Source organism: Rhipicephalus microplus, chromosome 8, assembly GCF_043290135.1.
Source record: "Rhipicephalus microplus isolate Deutch F79 chromosome 8, USDA_Rmic, whole genome shotgun sequence".
In the NCBI taxonomy this organism is placed as follows: domain Eukaryota; kingdom Metazoa; phylum Arthropoda; class Arachnida; order Ixodida; family Ixodidae; genus Rhipicephalus; species Rhipicephalus microplus.
This window is the reverse complement of record NC_134707.1, coordinates 108750550-108777387: the sequence shown is the minus strand read 5'-3', so window position 1 is coordinate 108777387 and position 26838 is coordinate 108750550. Positions and strand designations below refer to the sequence as shown.

Sequence of the window (26838 nt, the reverse complement as noted above, 5' to 3'; positions counted from 1 at the left end):
CAAAATTTTAAAGATCGAGGAACAGGGGAAAAGGTGGAGCTCACACTCACAAAGCCACACACCTCTGTGTGCCAGCATTGCCATTGGTGTATAAGTGACGTTACAAGCGTAATTTCTGCCAGAATTTCACCACTTATTTAGTTGGCTTGATCCGCGATGACCGCTCAGGACGACATTCCCGCATGGTTGCTGCCACATCGGCCGGCGCTCTATGGTAGTTAGAGTAACCACGAATGAGTTGTCTTGAAAAGGAACTTTCTTTAAATTTGTACAGAATGTCCTAATACCTGCCATACCTCGTAAAAAAAACAGAACCACTCGTCTAAAAAAAAAAAAAAAAAAAAAACAAGACAAGCTTGAGCAACATGAAGGCGCGCTCTCTTGCGAAGGCCGCCTGGCTCACTTTTCGAATCGTGACAGGATGCTGGGGATTTCATAACTGCTCCTGCTTTGCAGTAATTTCAGCAAATCATTCGGTGCTTGCTATTTATTTCTTAGGATAGCCCACACAATTTCACTACACACATTCTCTACTGCCGCAACCTCTAAATCTCTGTCGACGATGCCGCGCTCGGCAGCCGGAACGTAAAGACGCCTTAGACAGCCTTTTTACGATAGAGCTAGAAATCATTGCCGTAAATTACGGCAGTAATGCTGCCGTGCTTGTGGATACTGTGCTACGGCCTTGAATCGAAAATAAAGCAGTAAACGAGTGCAACCAAATTTACTGCATGTATCTGCGAGGCCACGCTGGCGTTAGTGTTAGTGAACAGCCTATGAAGACGTGACTTCTCTTCTATTGAAACGCATTTAATGAGTCTGAGTACCTCACATATAACCCCCGTGACGGTAGTGTGGGCAAAATTATGCCAATCTTGCCTGATGCGCATGCACAGAAGCTCACTTAATGCAGGTTATGCACAAGACAGCGTTATATAGTTCGTTGGCAACGTCATTACGGACGTCATGCAGGCCGCCCTAAAGCTCGCAATTAAAGTGTTACACGTAAATCACCACTACGGGCTTAACACACTTTGTTCTTTATTTTAGGCCCCCCAGCTAAACTGAAGAAACTTTAACACGTTCAAGTTACGCGCTCATCAAATATGGCATTTCAAACAGAAATTTTTATCGGGCCTATGCGGGAAAGGTGCTTTTAAGTTTTTTTCGGCCTCGTGATAGGTTTTTGTACATTTACAAAGGCCCTAATAAACAATACTAAACATCTAGGCCATGCCGTAAGGCACAGATGCACTAACACGAGTGCACATGTTGCACTCTAGCACAAGAATGTTTTCTCTGCCAACTAGGCGTTGAAAAACAAACATTGTAGGCAGGTAAACATTTTTTGATATTTCAACAATAAAAAAACCTACGTTGACAAACTTTGAACGACCTGTAGTCGACAACAAGCAGTACTAGTTACCACTTATAAGAGTAATCGAAAGTAGTCATCGTTGAGACAGCACTTCGTAAATATTATGCGCGGATACGTGAGCTCAAGATACAAGTGAATACATAAGTTCTAATAAGGTGAAAAAGTGATACGCTATCTTTTACTCCTCTGGCTTCAGCGTTAGCCCGTGTGTTTTGTCAGACGTCGGAAATCTTATCCAGCTCAAGAATACGCTCATAAGTAGCAAAGGAAGGATTTTGTTCTCTTGTTCTTTGAATTTCTCAATGAATACCATGATAACCTAAGTGCCGAAATGGCATGATGACTTTTGGCAAACATGCCACAAAATCAGGAGGCAGACGTGTCCTGGTAAGAACAAAAAAAAAACATTAAGTGATGTTGTAGATATTAGCATAACAGTAAGCTAAACAAGGCAAAAATAAAGTGAAAATCGGTGTTATGACATTTTCACCTCCAGAAAATGTACTATTTCAAAATGACAGCTCTGATATAAGTGCCAGCTACATGGACTGTTTGGTGGTTTAGTTAAAACGAATGATATGGAGCCGTATTCACAATGTCGTAGGCTACAAATTTTCGTCACATAATATTCCAGACAATCACGATGCAGGACAGATCATTAGCCAAGTCGGCGGACCAATAGTATATAAAGCACTTGCTAAAGAAAACTGTTGTGGATTTCGCTCGTGTGTCTTTTTGCATTTCAATAAAAGCACACGAACAGAACGAAGAAACAGATGCAGAAACGAAGACGCCCGAAAAAAAAAAAGAATGTTAGGGTTTGAAGACACATTCATCAGTGTCGAGACTGTCATGTTGTCGCGAGGTGTCCGAAACTCCACAGTGCATTTATTAAGCGCACTTCACAATCTGCAGCATTTTGCCTTTGTACACCTAGAGACCGGTTTATTCCTGTAAAATGCACGCATGTCAACGGCTCCATCGTGGTACACTGGTTCTTGTCTCCTGGCGCCCCAGTTTTACACATATGGTGGTTTTTCAGATCACATGCACCTCTGTATGCAAAACTTATGAGGCACATGTGTGGCCACTTTGGACGAGTGGCGTTGTCTGACCCGTTCGCGTTCTTTCTGCGACATCTCTCTTTCTCTCCACCGGCATGGATTAGCTCTCGCACTAGGTCGTAGTGAAGTCGAGTCTCGTCCTGGCCAGTTAAAAGGCGCGAAGGCGCGTAGGATTGTTAAGCAAGATGTGACACGCACATATTAACTAACTGCTGGAGATGTGCCTTTATCTGCTTGAAATTATAACGAAATGCCGAGAAAGGGGCACATTGAACTCGAAGTAGAACGTGAGTGAGTGAGTGTGTGAGTGAGTGAGTGAGTGAGTGAGTGAGTGTCCACGAGTGAGTGACAGGCAATCAGTCAGTTCGTAGGTGCACGACCACTGAATAAAGAACAACCTTGTTTTTTATCTAGTGGCTGTCGTAGGTGAGTAAGTGACTTAGTGTGAGTGACAGTGAGTGAGTGAGTGTTGGCGACTGAGTGATTGAGTCAGTAATTGGTATAGTTGGTGTGAGTGAGTCAGTGAGTGAGAAACTTTGTTAGGTCCACATTAGACGCGAGCAAAGTCAACGACACCTGCCTAGGCCCAAGAAACAATATGCCGTTTGTTTCTAAGGCTGGTTTATTTCCATAGCGGTCTTCCTGGTGCGACATTTTGGAGTAAATCAATTGTGCCACGTTATAGGTGCCTGTCGATATGTTTCCTTTTTTCTCCGGGTATTCGTAATATCCAAAGAAATACAAAAAGTGTATCCTCTGATATTCATGGGCTGACATCGCCACATTTTTGTGCTGGTAGGTTTGTGATTAAGAAGGAATGTAACATTTGTGAAACGGGCTCAAGAAGCTACTGTCGAAAAATAACTTTGTGTGCCATCTCGAGAAAAAATGGCAGCATAGCCACGGGGCGAATGATGGAGAGTGGGGCGAAGCATCCGACCGTCCATTCGTTCTTGCTTCCGTCCATCTATGCGTCCGTCTGTGTGAACATCCGTGCATCCATCTGCCAGTTAGTGCGTGCGTCTGTTCATGCATCCGCACGTCCATCCGTGCGCCCGTCCCTGCGTTTGTCCATGCATCTGCCCCTGCGTCCGTCCATGCGTCCATCCGTATGTGCAGCCATCCGTGCGTCCGTCCACGCATCTGTTTGGGTATCCGTTCGTCCATCTAGTCAACACTCCAAGTCCGACCATCTCGCATATTTTCATCATATATTCCGCATATAGAAGCACCGCCATCTAGCGGACATTCCAAGGAATAAACGAGAGGAGGCTCACACACACTTTCTTACGGCTTGCGCTTCGTGTCTACTTCCCACCTTTAACCACCTCAAGTTCATGGTATATACTAGTTCACTGTATTCATGGCACTGCGGCCCGATGCTCGCCAAACCTTTCTAAAACTAAGGAGGTTACGCCCAGCGAGCACAACCTAGCAACCATTTCTTGTCAGATAGGGCTCAATGTACATGCCAATGGCTGCTAATTGGAAATGAGAGACAGGAGAATTCGACTTTTAGTTAACGCGCACGCTGCGAATTAATTATTATTCAACAACGCACAGAAGAAATCTCCCACCGGCACTACCTTGCAGGTCAAAGCGTAAGACTGGTTACGCACTACGACTACGACGAGGGATGAACGGGCGCCGCTTTAAGGAACTTCGCCCCCAAAAGAGAGAGAGCCAGTATAGTGAAAAAAATCACAGCCGAAGCACTCCGCGAATTGGTTAACTATGCAGAGAAAGCTGAAGCGTCTGGCCCCGGTGTTCAGCAGGGAGTTCAACCCGATGCTGCACTGAACCCTTTCATAACTATTGGCTAGATGTTGGTGCTTCTTAATGAGGTTCGACCCACGTTAGGCTTGGGTTTACCACAGTGTTCATTTAACATGCCACACATTGTGCCTCGAATGATTACGGCCATGGAAGAGTGTAACGAGCGGTTAAATGTGTTTCGAACTGCGATAATCACAGTGGTTGTCCTTGAACCACAGGCGGTCACATACGTCGCAGCATAAGCCGAAGTGCTGCTGGAGAAACTCCCGCCGGAAACAGGCGTTCGCACGGGCGAACGCGCTCCCACTGTGATCACATTGATGCCGCAACGCGGCGCGGTTGCAAGCGTTTGACATCGCGAGCTAGCTACAACGTACCCAGTTGTGCACGTACTTGGGCAAGACGACGCGAAAAAATGTAACTTATGATACAGCCAATGGAGCCCGCTCATGAAACCATGGCCGGAAGTGTGAATACACTTTATAAGTGACCCCAAACGATCCACCGCTGTCGGCGGCGTCCGCAGTCTTCTCTCTATCTTTAAAAGAAAGAGGACTTGGCGGGCCGCAGCGCGACGCTCTACCGAATAAGCCACGGACGCGACGCTGATATCGGTGTCAGTAACGCGCCTTATACCCCCTCCCCCTTCGCTCGCTCCTCCGCTCTCCTCGCTCGCTGCAGCTGCGCGCGCACCCCTCTCTCTCGCGCGCGCCTTCTCTCTCAGTCTCCCGTCGAGAGCGGGTCGTGAGGGGGAGTAAAGTTAAAATCTGTTGGCATTCGCCAGTGAGTTCACGTAAACTCCCCCGTGTGAACAAATTGCGATTCCCAGGAACCATTACACCATAAAGGCACCATACTGGGATTAATAAATATAATAGTGCGAATTAATAAATGCCCCTCATAGCATCACCCCGTGCATTCGCACTTAACCATGTTCACCCTCGGGGAAATGCTTAGGAGTTTTTTCGTTTCTCCTAGCCATATGCAGCTTTCACTGTATAAAAAAAAGTTAGAGTTTCGCCAACAAGGCGAAGCAATGAACGCGATAGCAACACATTCGAATGGATTACCAAGCACGGCTAGCATTCTTAGGAGCAATATTAATTGTAGTAAACATGCGCTTGCTGAGTGTTCAAGTTTCCTACGGCGCGGCCACAGTAGATGACCACGAAAAGGTTCGTGCATAGTGAAGTTGCTGAGAAGTGCCGCCTGTGGGCAGCGCATGCTGTTTGTTATGTGTATAGCATATGTATATGTGCACAGCCGCTCCAGGTATACACTTTTGGCACCATTTTTCTTTTGTGTGTTTAGAGTGCAGCCCGTAGAAGCTCGCGCCTGCTGTTGGGGCAAGAGCCACGCGCTGATCGTTGCCGTAATAGCGCGCCAACCATACCCCCCCCCCCCCCCCCTCTTTTTTTCGCTCATGTGATAAGCGCGAGCACAGAGAACCACTGCTGGGAAGACGATGTTCACTGCGCAGCAAGAGGAGGCTAGCGCATCCTTCCTCTTATACAGCGTGTCCCATGTAACTTTTGCCAGAGTTTTCGAATATGCCGGAACACGTAACTACGGCGCAACCAAACGCATGTTTGTCACCGTGGCCTGCAGTTGGTCAGACTATGTTTCGCATACTCAAATATTGTTTAATTAGGTAAGTGTAATTAACTAAGTTTTAAAAAAACGAATGTAGATAAAAATTTTCAATGAGAAGGTTATAGATTGGTTTGCAAAACGTTTGATTATACAGTTTTGAACTTTGAAATCAATACTTAACTTCATATCTGTTAAGTATTGATTTCTATATATATATATATATATATATATATATATATATATATATATATATATATATATATATATATATATATATATATATATATATATATATATATATATATATAAGGGAAAGAAGTGTATACCTAAGGGCTCGTTTTTCCGTGTTTTTAACACAATAATAATGAGATATAACAGACAGTAATGCCAAGGAATGTACAGGGGAAGTTATTAACATTAATGGAATGTAAATAAGAAGAAAGAAAAGTGGATGAAAAAATTACCAACTGTAATGAAAAAATTACCAACTGTAAGCAGTTGGTAATTTTTTCATCCACTTTTCTTTCTTCTTATTTACATTCCATTAATGTTAATAACTTCCCCTGTACATTCCTATTTAATTTAATCCATTTTAATTGCTATCGCAATTAAAAATAAAAAAGAACAGCGGCATCTGGAATACCAGGAAGACACGTGCTCGAACTAAACAGAACATGTGTTCCTCGCAGAGAAGCCAAACAAAGGGCTCGACGGAGAAGCAGCGAACAAGCGTCGCGCCTCGAGCAACACGAAGCCATCCTTCAAGATCCGATGTTCTACCCGACTTCCTTTGACGTCAAGCAACGGTAGCACGTCTCGCTGAGACGATCGATATGCGCACGCATTGTGATCCGTCTCCAGTCTCAAGTTCCCACATCCCGCGCGTACCTTTTTCGGGGCTCGGCTTGTGGCTTGTCCTACGAATTTGTCGGACCTGTCACACCGCAAGTGAGAGCCCGAAGTGGCATATAGCACGCGCAGCGATCCACCCGTAGCCACGGGCGTATTCGACAACGAAAAACAAACGCGGATGTTTGGTACGGGCGGTGCACGGCTTAGGGACTGCCCACGCAGAGAACGCTTGCATCCTCAGCTGTCCATCTACGTCACTCCAGCTCCCTCTTCTTGCGCAGAACGCGTACCGTGTAGAAGCGTGGCTAACAAGAACGCTGGCAAAAAAAAAAAAAAAAAAAGAAGCAACTCACTCTTCGATTTGCCTGCATTCTTGACTTCAGTCTGCGTACTCGTAGGCATGGAGGGAAAACAATTAGAGGGAGCGTGACGTCACGCAGCCAGCCTTGGCACGTCGCACCGTTTTGAAGCCACCATTGCCGGCCCAAAACGTCACTTTTTGCGCAAGATCACGCCAGTACGACGAGACTTCCCAATGCTTCCGAGTACGGTGCCCGGTAGGTTTTTGTCAAAACGCCCTGGTTCGGCACAGACCTGCCAGGTCACGCAGGTGGTTCAAATACGGACCACCACCGGCAGTACTAAAACCTACTGTAAGCTGTCACGTTTTGATGACGAGTTGGGCCGGCACGGTGAGCTTCACTACGGTGTGACTTCATGCTCCCTCTTTTCTCTTTCTTCCTCCATGCTCTTGATTCAAAGCTGACCTTAAAAAAGCAGCTTAGAGCATCAATCAAAACGAGTCAATTCATGATCGGGAACAACGCAGACATGCCGACAGTTGGCCGAATTCGGAGAAATGATCTTTTGCTAGAGTGTTTTTTTAACTAGTTAACCGGCCTTGCTGACGATATGATGTCGCATATTGTCGTTGGTTAAAATATTCTTTTAAGAACATTCCTAGTGTAAGACGTTTTCATAAATACAAGCGCAGGGTTTTCAACACTGTGTAGCAAAAAGTGTACAATAACGATTAAGAAAATATGCTTTTAGCGTATGCGCGTCCTGCATATTTGTAACTGTGTAATTTTTGTTCAGTTTGTGTGAATATAAACCGTTTGAGCCATTGCATACAGTGATATTTCAAGGCATTGAATAAGCAAGCATGAAGCTCATTCCTGAACTGAACATTCTGTCTCGCGGTTCTTCATCTCTGTGTATTGAATGAAGAATCTTGAGTGTCCTCCAGTGGTGAGTAGACAGACAAAAAGAAAGCCACAACTTTAAAGGTTGTTTCGAGCACTTCCACGCATTCCTTTAAGCCGACATTTCGACTACGTCGCCAGCGTAACGGTGCGAACACTAGAGGAACATATACGGTATATTGCATTATGGTTCCATACATTATGCGACCGCATCAATCAGGGTCGCTGCCGCCGAAAAGTGAACCTTTTCCACTTTTGCATGGCAGCCGCTGTGCCGAGTCACACAGTCGGCACGAAAACTCCAGAGCATCCGCATCCCGTCGTAGCAATTGTGAAGGTACATGGAGGATTCGCCATGTATATTGCTAGGCTTGAATGACAAATACCCATGTGGTACGCTCCGTTTTATTGAGTGCCTCATTGCTTATTCACGTGCGGAGTTCTTCCGCAAACAGTAACAGGAGGCGCACGCAGCCGGTTATTGCTATCACAGTGATTTGGGTAGCCAATTTTGTGCCAGTGGGCGAGAATGGGGCAGTTTTAGGGTGAATGAATTTTGAAAGTGCAGCGTGATGACACAGAAAAAAAGAAATAAAGACAGTAGAGACGAAGAGCGTTGACTACGAAGTGCGTACTATGAACCAGGTAGCCTAAACAGAAGTAGTTCTCAAGCAAGTTTATAGTAAAAATGCCAAAGGCCGCGAGGTTTAAAAATGTGGCTGTTTGTGAGTCTGTGAGTGCACAGAAACTGCACTGAAGAAGCGCTGCTAGCTTGCACACGCTGCCTCATGGGGTCTCCGCGCTAGTATTTATTTTTATATATTGTTAACACACCTACCTATATGAACCATACCCTAAGCAGCATGTATAACTACCCATAAAATCTCTGATGTGTTCTTAAGATTCATTAAGCTAACGTGGTCAAATGCAGCTCTAAAATGGGATGATGGGGAAATTCGAAGCAAAAACAGATTTTTTTTAGGGTAAAGAAATTTCAAACCACCTTGCTAAATACACAATGTTGCGCACTACGCTCGACTTCTTCGCCAGCAGTATCGGACACTCCAAGCTACAAAATGAAAGCAATGGCGCCTGTCACTCCCTGACGCAGTCTTCTAGGCAATACTAGGTACAAGAGTGGGCAATCAGTAACATTGGTTTAAATCTTGGCGCTGTAGACGGCGATGGAGCAATCAAGGAAGGATGATAGCCATAAATTGTTTAGCTGAAAGCGATGAAAGACAGTGCTGGAATCCACAATGATGAGTGCTGGAAGTCAAATACTTGGTCGCATGCCTTGGTTCTTGGTCCTTCGTCACAAACCTTCAATTTTCATGTTCGTTGGTGTGATTATCGATTCCCCCACACACATATAAATATAAACGGCACACTCTCAGTCGGGGTGCGTTCGAAGCTGCTGTCTATTCCACTAACTGCCTCCGCCTCGTCGAAGTCGCTGCCAGTGGTACAACCGATTAAACGTCTTTTGCGATGCGCGCATTTTCCTCTTCCCAAGCGTCTGGGCATCACCCGTCTGTCGTTCCGACACGCATTGCATCGAAGGCCACGATTCCACGGGCGTCACTGAATTCGCCGCGAATCTCTACGCGAAATCTATGCGTGCCGAGCTTCGCCAGTGCTATGCCTATCATGCTGGTGCCAACAACAAAAAATCTTACTTTAAGATGTATTGTTATTTTCTTTCCACCCGTCCCTGTCGGCCCATCTCGACGTAAGACTCTCTGGTGGGGCGTGGTGGCGACAGTGAGTCGACGCCAGAACTGGTCCAATCCGGATGTGAACGGTTCACGTAACGGTTAATGCCACTTTCCCGCTTCGGAAGGACGCTTTGCCGCTAGAAGCTTCTCTCACCCCTGTAAATGCCTTTGGCGACGAACGACCTTCAAGGTCGCCAGAGCCGTTCAACGTTTTGGCTCTGACGCGGTCCACGTGAGAAGTGTCTCTCCTCCCGCGACGCCTGCTATTAAACCTGGGCAATACATAGTCCCCACAGACGTATACTAATGGCAATGCGAAACAACACACGGAGGGACCTTGTTGGCGACTGTTGGCCTTCGCGTGTGTCTCAGCTGAGATTTCCCGTTTGGATTTGGAGGCGTAATGCGCTGCTGGGATTTCTTCAAAGCAATGAAGAAGTTAACATGGTTCTCTGCCCGCAAAAGAGTGTTAGCGTTCATGACAACTCGTTTTTACTAAGGAGGCGTCGCTTTTCAATCGCACTGGTAGGTGATGGACTGCTGATCCGAAGGTCACTGAATCCGATCCCGGCTGCCTCGGCAGCATTGCCACGGCAACAAAATGCTCGGGGCTCGTGTTCCGGAGTGTTCGAGACACCATATTCGAGTGTTCCGGACATTTCAACTTTGCTGGTGAAATTTCCGGAACACTCTGCTATGGTGTCTTTTTAATCGTATAGTGCTCTTGGGAAGCACGGACAGTTATTTCTCCTAAGTTCATCTGGGAAATGGACTGTCCTGGACGCATACGTTTTGCAGCACCAAGCAAGCAGACTTGGCGATAAATGCGTGTACATATAGTACTAATTCTTTTTTTCCTGTTCGCTTAATTACAGCAGTTCGTAAGACCTTTCGATATTCTGTGACTAGAAAGTCGTATCGGAGGTTGATAGGGCGGGCGTTGGGACCTAAATGTGAACACACAAACAAACTGTAGCGGTTATCACTAGTTTCCCACAAGCTGGCAATGTCGTCAGCTGACAGTTTAGTTTCTTGCGTAATGGTTTTTAAACGTCATCTTAGCGCAATACGAGCGGAAGGCGAAATACCAATACATGCACGAATGATTGATGTCTGTGATTGATGGGTCATCTCTCGAGGGGATTTCGCCCGTGATTTGTCATCTCATCGACTACTAATGTGCCGTGTTGTTGAAGACTAGTGGCGCGAGTACTTCAACATGCGGAAACTTAATCTCTGTCATGTCACTGGGCAAAAATAAAACTGACAATAAAGTGATGTGGTCAAGGCCTACACAGTTTTGCGCCGGCGCATTATCAACGAACACTACATAATGACTGAATGAACGACTGACTGAATGTTGAGTGAGTTAGTGAGTGAGCGAGCGAGCGAGCGTGTGACAGAGTTTCTTATTGAGTACTCCCGACCTACTGCGCAAATGGCTAATCGACTGACCTACGAGTCAGTGGCTGACTTTTCAGGCCGAGAAACCGAAAGAGATAGCCACTGCCGCCAGTCACTTTCTTATGAGGGTCGACTGCGCATTCATTTTGACTATCCCGGGCTTCAGTTCGTACGCACAAACTCTACAAATGAACGTTTCTTTTTTCTATTGAAGCCTCATTAAAATGCGACTGTCTTTGCGTACAAGCAAACAGACGTCCTTGAACTTTGCCGCGGGGCTTCACAGCCATCCATTCACAGCGGCATGCTGCGAAGCCGACGGTCAACTTCCAGCTATCCGCTCTGAATGAGTGGTAACCATTGTAAGGCGCTTGGTGTACCAGGATAAACACACCGTGCATAGAACTTCACACTAATTGAACAGCGCAGTGTCCGCATCATTATTTATGGCTACGAAGACACCAGAACGAATGCTTCTAGGAACCACGAAGCTTCGGATGCTTTCGATTGCTTAGGGGGAAAATATGTCTACACCCAATTTTCTTTCGAAACGTCAGTTCACTTCTCACCCTTTGAGCCTTGACACTCCAAGATCGTGCTAGCAAAGCCAGCTCTAAACGTGACTAGAATACAGCTGTAATTGTAATAGCCCAAGCATGCACCTGCCATATTTACTCGGTAATATTTCTGTATTTCTACGGAAACAATTACATTCACGCAAATTGCCGAAAAGCAGTTGCGGTGCAAAATATGATCAGTACCGAGAGATACTGCGGTGGCAAGTAATACTGTCCTTACAACAAAATTACGTTCTTGTTTTGACTGTGTATATCAACAAGAACTGCAAAAAAAAGCAAAATACCAGCCAGTGGAAGGAGCTAGCGTGGTTCAGCATGCACAAGCCATTCGCGATTGTGTTAGGGACTTTTAATTTTTCAATGATCATACTGCTTGAATTAATATAGAACAGCTATTGGCTAGTAACTAATCAAAGTGGACGATTGCGCCAATTAGTGATACGTGACCTAAGTATACAACGCGTGTAAAAAACGTGGATGGAAAGAAGACAAGGACTACTGCCAGGAAAGTATGCACCTGTTCATTTCTGTAGATACTAACACAAACACAGGCACAACTGAAAAAAAAATAAAACACTGCCTCCTAAATATTGGTCAGCCAGAGGGCCCGTGCGACAAGTGTCCAGCTTAGATTGATGGTCCCCGGGTGGGCTCAGCCAGGTGACGTTGAGGTCTTTTGCGTCTATATTGTGAATGTAATACAGTTGTCTCACTCACTCACTCACTTACTCATCCACTCAATGCGCATCCAAAAATTTACATAATGTGTTATCATGCATAGCGCGATTATACATGCCAACTTGGCACACGTGTTCCTATAGCGAATTAATGTAATCGAAGTAAACGATCCCAAAGCTATGGACCTTGCCTACCCGACAAAAACATTCAAGTACGCGTTTAGCATGTGATTAAGGTCAGGAGGCCGTCTGTAAGTTCAAAACTAAATTAAGCACAGCTCTTTCTGTCGTAATACGTTTCTACAAATCTTTCGGTGGAAACAGCCTGTTTCTTTAGCGATAGCGCCGTGATTTAAGACGAGCCTCGTTGGTGACCCAAAGATGCAAATGCCGCAAACCGCCTCTCGTTTTCCGATAAACTGCTGAAAATGACTATATATATAGGTGAGGTACTGCAGCGACTGTTACCGACAGTACACGATTGATACAGCTTACCAGGAGGCTGAAGGCCATGTGGTGAATGAGAGATCTCAGTGCACCCACTTCACTAAATACACTAGGGTCTATGCCTGGCAAAAGTGCTTCATTTGGGGACTCGACCAGAAGCTCAGAATAGCGCGCTCACAAAGCGACCGCAGGTGAAACTGTATGCTCTCGCAGCAGACTTTAGCTCCATGGTGCCTGTTGAACATTCTTGAAAAAATGAAAAACTTATGCGTTGCAATGCTTGTGACGTCTTGCGGCGTAAATAAATGATTTCACAAATTGCAGTGTGCCATCGTTTTTTTTTTGTTTTTTGTGGGAGAAAAGACCATAAAGTGATATGAAGAAAAGAAGCCAAAGGTCGCTAAAAGTGCGAATAGAATTATGCTGGTAGTCAGTCTAGTGTTTTACTATAATTTTCTCTATCGGTCACTAGAGAGCGGCGTTGCATGGTGAGTTGAACTTCAGTGCATGTAACAGCTCTTCTTCAGAAAAGATCTTGAAGCTTTTTTCTTCAAGAACATCCGGAGAGATCCGATGTAAGAACCACTTTCCTGCTACAGAAAAGTGTCAGCTGGATTCTCACGAAAAGATACATATTTTCATGCTTGTCTCGACCTAAGATTTGAAAGCAGAATGTTTCTCTGTCATTTCTTTTTCCTTATCCCTGTGTTTACACCTTCAATAGGGAATTAAGACGATGTTATTAAACTTTGTTTTAAAGCGCAAAGCGTGTTCGCTTGACTCGAAGTCCACCGAGAGTCAACGTTGTATACAGCGAATTGAGTGCTTTGTGTTACGTAACATAACATCGGTGAGGGGGAAAAACATACTTGATTCCTACATCATAGGAATTGGTAAAACACGATAGTAAACGTGTTCTTGAAGTAGTTTAATGTTTACTTTATAGTGAAAATAGTCAGCTTGCGCAACATCTTTGGCAGTTAATGATTACCGTTAACGTCAACTGATTAGCGGGGATGCATCAATGTAAACGCTTAGGCCTGTATTCACAAACCAGCCGCAGCCTTACTTCGAGTTTTTCTTATCAGTTGTGAACATTCATTGCTCTTGATGTACAAAGAAGGCACACAATCGTGGACCAATCTTGTAATCTTTTACCTCAATACCATTTTCGTGCCTTCCGAACGCACGTAGACGGGAACAAAAACTTGAGGAAAACTGGAGGTAAGGCCAAGGTTGGTTTGTGAATACCAGCCTTAGTCATGCATCTCCATTCAGAACGCTAACGTTCAATTAAGATGAAACAAACCATTGTGGTTTTAGGTGAGTACGGAACCATAAAAAGCGACGTGACAGCTAGAAGGACGTGACAGATTGGACGCTGACCTTAGGCTAAGGTCACCTACTCACGGCATATTGGATTTCTTGAATGCCACGACCTGACCAGAGAGAAACGCAATGCACGTTGTGTCTTGGCTGTTGGCTGGCCGAAGCAGGCGCGTCGATTTTTGCTTTGGAGAGCTTTTTTTTTTTATGAATGAATGCTAAGATAAATGTGTACTGGACATGTATCCATCTTTCGTGGTCATAAACTAAGAGCGAGACTTATAAAATATTTTTGGCGGTTCAATACGTTTTAAAGTAGGTGAATATTCCTAATTGTTAAAACTCTAGGAGATGCTGTGAACTCGACTTTTTATGTTGAGTTATTTGTTTTCAAGCCCCTGTTACCTAAGCTAAACACCTCAACGTCGCGGTGCGAATTCGGCGAACAGAATCGCGGACGAGTGTCCTTTACGGCGAGCTTCACCAAGCACTTCCGTGTGAAAGGGTGCCAATGAAACTGACGACGCTCCCTCATTATGTGCACTTAAGTTGGCTCGGGCGTAAAGGGTTCATTAGGTGAAATGAGACATTCAGTTCAGTAACGTATCTAAATGCCTCGTTGAAGAGCGAGGTAAAGGACACAAAAGCCGAGACAATCACAATGTTGCGGGAACCCTTGAAAAGCTTTCCCTCCAGTGGCGACGCTAAATAGGTCCTCTCCAGAAGGCCTTGGCTAACTTCTCCAAAAAAGTGCGAGGAACTCAGCGGGGGAAGTCGACGTGTCGGATCAACGTTCCCGGCTGTACGACGTCCGAAGGGCATCGTTCCCAGTAGCGCGCGGTCACTGTTGCCAGCGCTTTGTTCCGGCCGCCCGCCAAAACACGTTCGTTGAACCGCTCCGAGGCAACTGCGGGCATACGCAAGGCGGCGTGACGGCTTGTGCGCCATCGTTAACACCATTACGGGACAATGGAGCGCCGTTGCTTCTTCGCGCCAGCTTCTTCCCACATGGTGACGAAAGGAAAAAAAAATGATTGCGTTCTCGTCGTAAGCCGGCAAACGCTTCTCTTTTACAACACTCGCCAACAAGGTGATTGTAGGCGTTGATGCGCTCGCCGAAGAGCGAAAAAACTAAATGATTGGCCAAGGGGCGAAAGAAGAAATGAAGATATGAAAGAGTTTGTGAGGCAACGGGCACTAGATCGTGCCATGTCGCTCACGATGTTAGAAGAAAGTAGAAAAAAAAGTCACACTTATCAAAGCCGCACGGCACACGAATTTCCAGGTTACACAATGAACTGTAACAATCAACGTAAAATGAACGAAGAGAAAGTTGAAGATTCGTTTTTCTTTGTTAAACTCAGCGTTAATCAAAACTAACAGGCAAGATGGCCAAGAAAACTAGATCGTATATCATAATTGCCACTATACTGGGGAACAAATTTTTGTGGTAAAGAAAAGAAGGTGATGGAACCAAAGCGGGCGTGTCCCAACGTTGAAGAATATAGTTCCACAAATGTGTTTGTGTTTTTTGATAGTAGATAAATAAAAACAACATTAGCCTATTTTGTACGAGATGCTGTATATAAACAAACGCTACCTGAACCAAGGAGATAATATTATTTGTCTTGCTTAATGAAGTGTCATTTCGTGTTTTTGAACTTCAGAAAACGCGCTTTAGGTACACCTCACAGGCACAATGGCGTCTTCATCTTTACGTAAGTGCTCGTCACCCTTCAGCTATTCCGACGACCCGTAGAAGTAGCTTGCGTCGAATGTCACTCACAAATAGCTGTATAAGCAGACGTAGCAAATTCTATGCAGTAGTGTTATTCTATAACACGGCCGGCATTCAAAAAGCGAGTTGAGCCGGACTTCTTCACGGAAGACTACATGTGCTGTAGCTCCGTCGCTGTAGCTTTGATTTATTGATATGTGAAGTTTAACGTTCTAAAACCACTATATAATTAGGAGAGACGCCGTAGTGGAAGGCTCCGGAAATTTCGACCATCTGGGGTTTTTTAACGCACACCCAAATTGAGCACATGGGCCTACAGCATTTTCGCCTCTATCGAAAATGCAGTAGCCGCTGTCGGGATTCGACCCTGCCACCTGTGGGTTATTAGCCGAGTACCTTAGCAACTGTAGACGGGTTCAGTAATGATGCCGGTCCGCTTAATGCTCAGGAACAACTTTGAAATAGACAGTCTATTTATCGGGTGCTTCCAGAGTTCAACCTCCATGGTCTGCTGTGGGAAAGGTGTCGTCGGTTATTCCCTGGTTGACGCCACACACGACTTTATAATAAAGGTTTCTGTAGCATTTTCAGTGACTTCTATGCTACTGAAGAAAATATGCCTAGAGAAATTAGGAGACTTAGCAAACCGTACCTGGTGATGCTGATGCCGTATTCAGTGATGATGCTTGGCTGCTGCCCCGAAGGTAGTAGGGTTCGATTCCAGCCGCTGCTGTCGCATTTCAATGAATGATAATTACATAGAGAAGCGTTCTATACAATTTCCCTGCACTGCAGATGGTAAAAGTTTCTGAAGTCCTCCACTGCATCACGCGCCATAATAAAATCGCGGTCTCATCTCGTAAAACCATTGATACATTATATTATCACTATTATTTGGAGCTACAGGGAGTCGATAAAAAGCCTTTTGCAGAGCTACTGTGTCTAAGGGTCACGAGGATCCGTGTGCACACGCGTGCATAATGTTTTAAAAGTGTAATATTACGAATAATATTATCCAGGGCTTTACCACCCAAAACCACGATGCTTACGAGTAACGCCGTAGTGGGAGCTTCAGGAATTTCGGCCACCTGGTGTTTTGCAAGGCGCACTCGCGTCACACAGTACGCGAGCCCCTAGACTGTTCCGCTTCCACCGAAACACGACCGCCGCGGCTGGTATCGAACTCGCGACCTTCGGTTCAGTAGCTGAACGCCGCAGCCACTCATCCACAGACGCGCACTGTTGTAAAAGTGTGTCGACCAATGTGTACACGCGAACATGTATATAACAATTTTTTCTTGAATCTCTCACTTGGAGCTAGGGGAATAGCGAATGACCTTGAAGTGAAACTGGTGTAGGCCCGTACGCTCGGACTTGGGTGCACGTTAAAGAACCCCGGAGTGTCAGAATTTCGGGAGCCTTCCACTAGGCCGTCTCTCATAATCTGATGGTGGTTTTGGGGCGTTCGACCCCACATAATATTTTTAATAATGGGGAACGTTGCTCGTTTGCTATTTTTCAGTAGTTGTTATATTTACGAAAGATTTTGCATTAGGGAGAATTCTCGCGTAGGGAGGTTGATTTATACGTCGTGGCGCTTATTAGCTAGCAGAAAATATAAAAAAAGGCAAGAACGTCTATACATGAGATTATGAATTCTAAAACTTTCATAGGGCGTTTGAGTTCATTTCTCAGCTACTTCTAAATGAACTCAAACATTAAGCATTCATGTGCTCTTGTTAAACTCAAATACGGCTGATATAGCCTGTCACAAGCTTGTTTTATTATTTCTTTCAGCAAGCATACCGTCTTTCCAGTAGTGTCCACACATACGTTCTCGTGCACTGAACTGGCTTTCTGATATAGAGGTAGATGAGGTCCTACACTGAACCGAATGTCCATGACTTCTGATGAAGTGGGGCATTGCCACCTGTGAAAAAGTGGACTGCATCCTACCCACACACAATCCTACTAGTACCGAATATACTTCGTTCCATATACTCCCGTTAAGCTTCATCTAATTCAACCTAATCTATTGCACCTACAGAATGCACACGCAATGTTTCTCATGCTTTATGAGAGTTATATCAAACGAATATCAGGAACCAGTTGTCATGATGCTGCGTCTGTGTTGCTCCTTCAAGTTATACCATAAAGGCTTTCATGAATAGTGTGATTTTGTTTAGAAATATTGCACGCACTTACTTCTACATACAAAAATATGGGTGACCTTCTGATGCCGTGTTACGTCAATACGGACATGTGCATATGTAATTCGTCGATATTTTGCAAATAAAAAATTAGCAGCTTCCCCGTTTCGTCGTTTTTTGTTCACTTTTCAACATTTTGCTCAGTTATGTGCCAATAGTTGGTTATTAATTATTTATATTTACGAGCACTCGCTTACATTTTAATTCATGATTGACCAATTATACAAAGCGATTGATTACAATTGATCAATAGTACCATAATTATTGTTCCACAGCTAGGTTATATGATGGGGAAATTGAAATGCGACGTAATGCTTGTACATTAAGGAATTAGACTCTTCGAACTTGGCATTTCACATTCTCGTTATTTGGCTGAACGTAATTGAAAAACATACGATACTGTTTTTTTTTTAGTGGTAAGCGCGGTGAAGTGCTATCATAGCCGATGCGTTGGTTTCACGCTGGTGGCTATAATGCAATAGTATAGAGACTCACCTAGAACGTAAATTTTTTATTCGACGCCATGGGAAAAAAATCCCGTAGTGAGCATCTGTTTAAAAATGTTGCAGCGATAGACTGAAGAGCATACACAATTCCCAGTATTATGTAGCCATAATTGTGAGCTAATTGATGCGAACGCTCGTGACATCCCATCCTCTGGCCATGTTTCAGCACGCTACGAATATGCATCGTAAAGAACATGAAAGAACAGAATTGCCCAATACGGGTGTCTTGACAATAAACGAATGCATGGTGGCCTTTATTCTACATTTATCAAAAGACGCCACGCGCTTGCATAAATCGTTTATTGTCAACAAGGTACTCGTATTGGGCCCCGCAAAGTCAGTTCTGTAGTTTTTTGTGTGTTCTTTAGTGGATTTGTGTATGTTTCCCACAGCTACGGTCGTTCTCGGCAGGTGAGTTTTGGTTAAACCCTCGACTTCACTGTTTTCTATACGTTTTAACAAACTCGCTCATAAAGCATGTTCACTTCTTAATTGACGTCACGTTCTGTATTATTTCGAAACTGCCAGCTCACGGTTTAGAAAGCCTGTATTTCGTTTGCCTGTTTGTCGTTTGCACTAGCGAGACCGTAGTCGGGCCAGTTCGGACTCTGTCGATATTTATGCCTGTTAGGAAAAAAAAATGCCACAGCAAGAGATTTGGCCAAAGTTGTTCAAAGTAACGCTATATATAGGTTTACAAAAGAAGGTGAGAAAAGAAGAAAACATGCACCTATTTAAAAACGCCTGAACTAATAAAAAATAGAGTGACAAAAGGCACAATCTTCATTTTTTCTGTTATTTCTGCTTGCTCGGTATATATTTATCTTTGCGCAAGAAAATAAAACCGGAGTTGAATTGAGTGCTGTGTCCTCACCTGTTCTTTTTTCCTCATCCGCAAGTCCCGTTTTGACACTGCTTGATGTAAAACGCAAATCCTAGGCATGTAATTGTTGTTCAGACGCGTGAATTAGCTATAGAACTTGTATTGCGACGCTCTGAAGACTATTTACACACACACACACGCACGCAAGCACACACACACACACACACACACACACAAAATCGAAATTAAAAGAAACACTCTCACAGGTGATTATGTCGAGTATGAGCTTCACCCACGTTTCGGCCACGAAACTCTCCATGTTCCTCTACACTTTCGCTTGTTTCTCTTCCCCCCAGCTACAATGAGACGCCTTCACTTTTTGCACAGACGTTATAGATAATGTGGCTCCCCCGCCACGGTGGTCTAGTGGTTAAGGTACTCGGCTGCTGACCCGCAGGTCGCGGGATCGAATCCCGGCTGTGGTAGCTGCATTTCCGATGGAGGCAGAAATGTTGTAGGCCCGTGTACTCAGATTTGAGTGCACGTTAAAGAACCCCAGGTGGTCTAAATTTACGGAGCCCTCCCCAACGGCGTCTCTCATAATCATATGGTGGTTTTGGGACGTTAAACCCCACAAATCAATCAAATCAAAATCACTTAGAGATAATGTGTGCGTGGTGTTAACGTGAATGAAATTGTCTCAAAAAACGGTGCATAAAAATAAAATACATTCTAGGTGTACAGCTTTTCAACAGAATATCCAGAATATTATTGTCGATTCTCTTGACGTGTGCCTTTGACTACACCACAGCGTGCATGTGCCAAATTAATGGGTCGAGAGGTGAATTCGGTAAGCTCAAAAGAAAAAAAAAGCATGATTTTCAACCGTAGTCATCGCTGCTTTGGACCTGCAAAGTACGTCAGTAAAGACGTAGCATCATAACTGTCAAATAAATCAATAATTAATTTTAACAGTCGTCTCACATCATGCCTTCATTTGACTTTCTTCTACTGATACAGTTTTTCTAAGTATCCTGATAAGACACACTAAACTGTTCTTTCATCTTCTGGTTTCTCGAACAGGCCAGCCAGTTGGGTGTTTTCTTATCTACGAAAGTGTGGAAACTACGACAAAAGGTAAGCCTGATAAACAAAATTGCGGAAATTGTTCTACAAGAGCCCAATTAATTGATTGATACGTACGTTTCCATGCATACATTCTGAGGGTCACTTGGGCTTCGTGTGCTTGCTTCATATTTATCCTAATGCGAAGTTTAACATTTATTTGCCTTTCCTCCAGCACTGAAACACTCTAGCATTCGGCGCTGGGAACGTGCGTATGCTGGAATATACGTGTTGGACCTCTATAATCACGCCCAAAAAAGGAAAGTGCCCGAATAAGCAATTCTGGTAATTTAATATGTTCAACCAGGCATGCGACGCTTAGTATAGGAATGCATTTGTTATGATTCCTGGAAGTAAAAGGTATGATAATATACGGAATCGATAGGTCCAGAGCACCATTTCAAATCCTATCGTACGACGAGTGAGGAACGTTCACATAGATAAAGGTGATGAAGAACGATTGCTACGAATAGATGTTAGTCAACTTGAATAGTTATAATTTCCTACATGCGCATGCGATGCGCTAATATTTTTCACGGCATCATAAACAAAGATTTACGCCTGGAAAAATTGGAGCCCATCCGGCTTTGCGTCAATCGTTAACATGTGGAAAGTTTCGTGGTATGCGAGTGCGTGCTTCCAAATGCAGTGACGCAGTTTCCGCGGAAGCTTACTAGCTATCTGTTTTTCCCACAGTGTAAATGCGTCAGCATATTTGCGCGTTCCTTCTAAAAGAACATTCGCCGAAACGCATAAACAATTAGCACACGTTAGCACGCTTGTACGATAAATGAATTATGACAAGTAACCCCTCACTCGTACAGCATGATCCATTGTTTCTATAACTCGTTAGATAACTCGTTTCACTAGTGAGAGTTAAAGTAATTGAAGCCGTGCCTCTTCTACCTTCTACGTATAGCAAGAATGACTCCTTGTAGTTTATGAACTTCTAGAAACATACAAGAAAAGCAATGAGGACTGTCTTCAGGACAGGATGTAACGTTCCCAATGAATTAGAGCACGTTGCTCAACTTAATAACTAACAACGCATGCTAATTTTTTGGGTCTATTTAATAAATGGGCACGCTGGCACAAGTGTATCCTAGTTTCACGGCATTATGTCAATCACATGCAGAAATTCGTGCCACTGAACGTTTTCGTACTGAGAAATACTGCGCTGTCAAATATTTCAACTGACAGGAATCGAGAAACGACTTTTAAAGCTAGCTGGTAAGGGACGCTTCAAGAGTAGAAAACCGAATGTGTTCAACAACAACAGCAACCGAATAAGGTCTGCTGATTATATATTTAAAAAAATACCCATACTAAAATACCACTCATTATCACGAGGGTATCACCACATGGCAGTGAGTAAGCAATGAAGGCATAGATGGTTTCAGATGCGGATGTCTCAATCTAGAGATGAAGAGGAAACTAAGTGGACCTAAATATTCGTTACCTTTGCTCGAAGCGACGTGAAACTCTGCAACGCGATGAAAAAGTGCTCGATGAAGAAGACGCAGATGAAGAAGAGCGCCGGAGGAGACCGCTGTATGCAGGTTCTCACAAGGTCCGTTTGTCGCACACCGAAGTCCACCACTGGCACAGATAAAGACTCCCCACTCGCAATTAGCACGATCACGAATGCACGCGTAATTAACTGCACAGTTGGATCCTTGCAGACCACACACGCTGTCCAATCAGCGAATAGTTCTTAAGCGCGATGCCGCGGAAGAGTAGATCTCCGGAGGATGTCGGCAAGTCCTGCTCCCCCCAGCGTCGCTTACAGTTCCTCTTAATCACAGAGTCAACGAGGATCTGAGTGTATCAGCGTGGTGTCGAAGGTGGATGCTTATAGCTTCCCGTTCGGGGGAATGAGAAAGGGTAGGCTTAGTGAAACAAATGAAAAAGAATGAAGGAGAGAGAAAAAATATAAAGAAGCAGCTCGCCGACGAACCGATTGGGGCGCGCGCGAAACTGAATCTGAGCGCGCCGTGATCAGTCGCCGCTTTCACCTGGAAACACGTCCGTCGACGTCTGCAAGTCAGACGAACGCCGGACGAAACGACGCTGCGGTATAATGGCAGAGTCGTTCTTCTCACCCACACAGCCTCAGGTAAAAATGGGAGGAGAGGGTTTCTTGCGCATGGCTGAGCACCCTCGCCACCGACTGCTCCTCCCGTTGTCTGGCAGAATCCTAAGCAGGAGCGAACGAACGTGCCCGAAGGCTGGGAGTTCGTGGAGAGGGTGTGCAAGGGTGACGAGAGCAGAAGAAATGTGCCGTTCTCGCTTTCTACGCACTGGCGTCCGTAAAGGGGCGTCAGCTGTGCTTCTTTGTGATTTGACTGCGACTGGTGGCCTTCTGTTCTGCTCCTGCTCTTCTTTTTTGCGGCACTGTCATGATCTCCGCACTTGTTATCCCTCGCTCAATTACACTCTCTCCCTGGTGGAGCGTTTACGCGACGACGCTCGTTTAAGCGCACTGCCACGCGGTTTTGTGACGGTCGCCTCCTGGCCTCAACGCTTGGGCCCGCCACAGGCATCAAGACCTAGCTGTCACCGCAGACAGGAGTCCACGCCACCTTCCTTACTCTCACTGAACGTTGTGTGCCGGTGGACTTAAAGGTCGCCGTTCGTGCCATGGTCGGGACTGTCACCACTCTCATGAGGAATCGTTTGATCGTGGGCTTTGCGATTAGTGTTTAGGCGACAGGAGGCCGTCACCGTTCTGCTACGGTTTACGTCAATGTGCACGCCGACACATCTCGACTCGAAGCTCCCGCAGCGACATTAGCGTGCAATACGCTCCCCGTCGCTGCATTCTAAGTGAACGTCCATCAATAAAAAAAAAGTGTTTGTGGCGGCTGAGAGTTATGAGAAAAGATTCTTCTTCTGTCAGCACCTTTGCATAAGAGCTTTGATAGTGCATGGGAGAGCTTACGTGACCTTTCCGTGTCTTGATAGTTGAACTTGTAAATATTGAATGGAAAATTTTCAAGGTACCCTCTCTGTTTTTCTTGTGCATGTATGACCATTCTCTTATGCAAGAGAATAAAAATAAAATCTCTCCATTGGAGCGCATTAATAAAAAAAGGTAAAGATTGAATTTAATTGAAGAATGGCATCTTCATCACGAAATTGTCAGTCCACCGAAAGACTAGAAAACCAGACTGCAGTCGCTCAATATCAATTACAGCAGCGTATTATATATCAAGGTGTCTTGTTAATAATTTGACGACAAATTATTCGTCGGTTTTAGTGTAACGGCAGCCACGTTCTCAAGTGACTACGTATCCCGAAGGCCACCCGAAAACCAATCAACAAATCCAAGTACTTGCTGCGCCATACTGTGTTGTGACGGAGACCACCGCCGGAGATGGACTTGTTTGATTCATGTTAGCCTCTTGGCTGCCAGTTCTGTTTTGTAACACTGAGGTTTCCGGTATCGTGAAATTTGTCCACAATGATTTGGCCCTTTGTCCGTCATCCTGCATGGTGTCGCCCGTGAGCATAAAAAAAATGTTCCTCCTACGTTATATCTTTCTTTGTTCGTTCAAATCAAGTTCAATCAATCAATAAACCAATAAGTCAATCAAATAACCAATTAAGTTTATTAAGACAAAATACTAGCGATTGAAAGAAACCCGAACAGCGCAGTTCATGGCTTTCGGTGCAGTTCAACGTCGACATTCCTGGACTGTCACTAGGCGAATCTGTGCTTTACGCCAGCGTCACAATAGTAAAAAAAAAAATGACGTGAAAAAATAAAATAACGAGCGTTCACCTGGTGACGATAAGTTTCCTCAACCCCCATGTCGCAGCGCCCTCCCCGAAACTGCGGCCGATGCATGTACTCAAGGCGAACATTATCTGAATGCGCTCTCGGTCATGACGGGCGGAGCGTCCACACCTAAATTATTTTTATTACACCGTGGGCTCGTCAGACTTTGGCACGTAGTGAGCGATCGATGTTCTCAGGCTGTTGCGCAAGCAGCGCTGCTTCTCGGCATCAACGCCTTTTACCTCGTAAGCAGCACAGAATGTGGCGGGGATGGATAATAATTAATACCATAGATACTCTGATCTATATACAGCGCTAATTAGGGTGCGCAAAGCAGCGTCAGTGTGCATTAGATATGTCAAACGACTTCGTAGTCCAGCTTCAAGGCTCTACTTATTATAGTCTGTGTGACCTACTTTCAAAGTGATGCAAAAAATATAGCCTTACTCAAATCGCTGAAACATTGGCTAAATCTGGCAGTATAATCCGTGGTCATTTTATTTACCCTAGTATCTAACTGCACGTTCTGGCGATTCGTGGGTCCCTTTAGATGCGCTTCAGTGGTACAGCGCGCCGCACGTTTCACCTGAGCATTGTGCGGGAGGGACGAGTTGCTCTTTGTTCGTCGGAGTGTTCCGGTGCGGGTCTCTGTAGACGTCACTGATCTTCTATTTCACCCGGCTCGGTTTTCACTTAGCCCTCTTTTCCCCACTCTCTACCTCACTCTCTCACATTCTCACCCGCTTGCCGGCATGGCGTAACGTCCTCATCCTCCTACATCGGGCATTCCGGCTCACCCACCTCCGGTGCAAGGCAGTCGAGGCGGTCTTCCCGGTCCTGCCTTGTTTTTACTCTTGATTCTCAGTTATTTTATTATTTTTCTTTTGCATTCGCGTTTTCTTTGAGCCCTCTTGATCCGCTTCTCTTTTTCACGGTCAACCCTTTCCCAATCCTACAAGCCGCGATACCTGCATTCAGCCGGGCTCCTTCTCTGTAGTTGTGGCGATATATATTCCCGTTTCAAACCGGCACCCGGCCGAAATACCAGCTACGGGAGATGTTTCGTCACACGAGGATGAACAATTTGTGACAAACGTCATTGTCACTTTCGGGTGCGTTATCGCTGCGTTTTCACCCATTAAGCAAGCGCGCTATAGTCAACAGGAAGTGACACCAGCTGATTTTGCAGCCTGAAGGGACCGCTATATGCTTATGGACATCTTGAAAGAGAGGGCTTAAAAAACTCAATTTGCAGTTTCAGAATAAAATACGGCAAGCTCTGCTGTATGTAATATTATCTGCTGTTAATCGATTTATTTACTTATTTATTTTTATTTTATCTATTTATACAAATATTTTTGTACTACGCATTCATCAAACGCTAATATTATAGGTACGCATGTTATTTCTTCAAAGTACTTTGCACACCCAAGGAACAAAAAGCTGGGTCTCCCAGTTCCAAATCTCAAATACATGTAATGACAACGAAATCAGCCTGAGCGGAGCGAAAGTGTAGTATTCACATTTGGGTTACCGGTAAGGTACTACATAGCATACAGGAATAGCCCTTCTGGACACCGCACCACTTCGTCTTAAATAACGTTGCTGCTCTGGGCTGCACGCGCATTTAGCATACTCTGCCACAAGTTGCCTTTTTTTTTTTTGAAATTGCGCGCCCCTTCATGTGAGGCACAACATTCTGTTGTTACTTCTAATATTCTTTGGCCTTGTACAATAAACAAGGTAAATTTTATTTTCACGTGTATGTGACGAACAGTCCTTGTCTCGTGCTTCATTGTATGTGTCTGATTACAGTGCCAAGTAGCACTGATAATTTTTCACAATACATATTTCAGCAAGCGTGCTTTCACGGTGAGGGTAGACCATAAATGAACACTTTGAGCAAAGACTATTTATAATTAGGAAAATGGGATATATACTCATTCATCGCACTACATCGGGCCCCCGAAACTCAAGGCTAGTTTCGGTTTCAAGGAACATGCACGCTCACCGTGGTTTCCGGGCATCTTAATATCTAATTGAACGGAGTAATGTTAGTTTGCTTGTTTGAATTTTCTGGCTTTCACAATCAAAAATGGACAAATTCGATACCACTGTGAATAACTTTCCTTTTCTTTATACGTTGTTTTTATTTCATCTTTTGTGAATTTTAAATCGTGCAAAACGCGGGAAGTGGTTGACGAGTTCGTAGCGCTTGCCTCGGCTCCTTCTCGCCACTCGCTCAGCGATATTACAAGTTTGGTCACTCCCAGTTATTTCGTTTGGGGTGCGGGTCAACTTCGGGAATTACGGCAAGTTCAGGCAGGCAGAGAACGGAAGCCGTAGGGGGCCACGCCTAGTGAGTCAACCAAGCATTCGACGAAGGTGGCTAAATCTGGCAGCACATGAATCCTGTAGCTCCGTGGTGTGTTAATCCGAGGATTTGAAGCTGCGCGAAGGTTTTGCAGGTTTCGTAGTGGCAACGGGGGAGCACAAGTATTTGGATTTTTTTATTTAGGCAGCTATTGATTTTGCATAAGTACATGACTAAAGCCAGTTCCCTGCAAGCCTGACTGTATACTGACAGAAGTGCATTGTCGTTAGACTGATTGGTTAAGGCGCCATCCAAGATGCTGT

The 26838-nt window shown here is 44.7% G+C and overlaps 1 protein-coding gene across 4 annotated transcripts in view; it reads right to left on the bottom strand.

Moving 5' to 3' along the window:
- LOC119163914 (prestin) overlaps positions 1–22469 on the bottom strand; it is a 280268-nt gene extending 257799 nt beyond the window's left edge. For 2 of the 4 annotated variants that reach the window (XM_037415982.2, XM_075872469.1), the window contains exon 1: positions 21880–22469. The gene's annotated coding sequence lies outside the window, so the exon portion shown is untranslated. The remainder of the gene's footprint in view (positions 1–21879) is intronic. The other 2 variants (XM_075872470.1, XM_075872472.1) reach the window with 2 other exon arrangements.
- Between the last annotated feature and the right edge of the window lie 4369 nt (positions 22470–26838).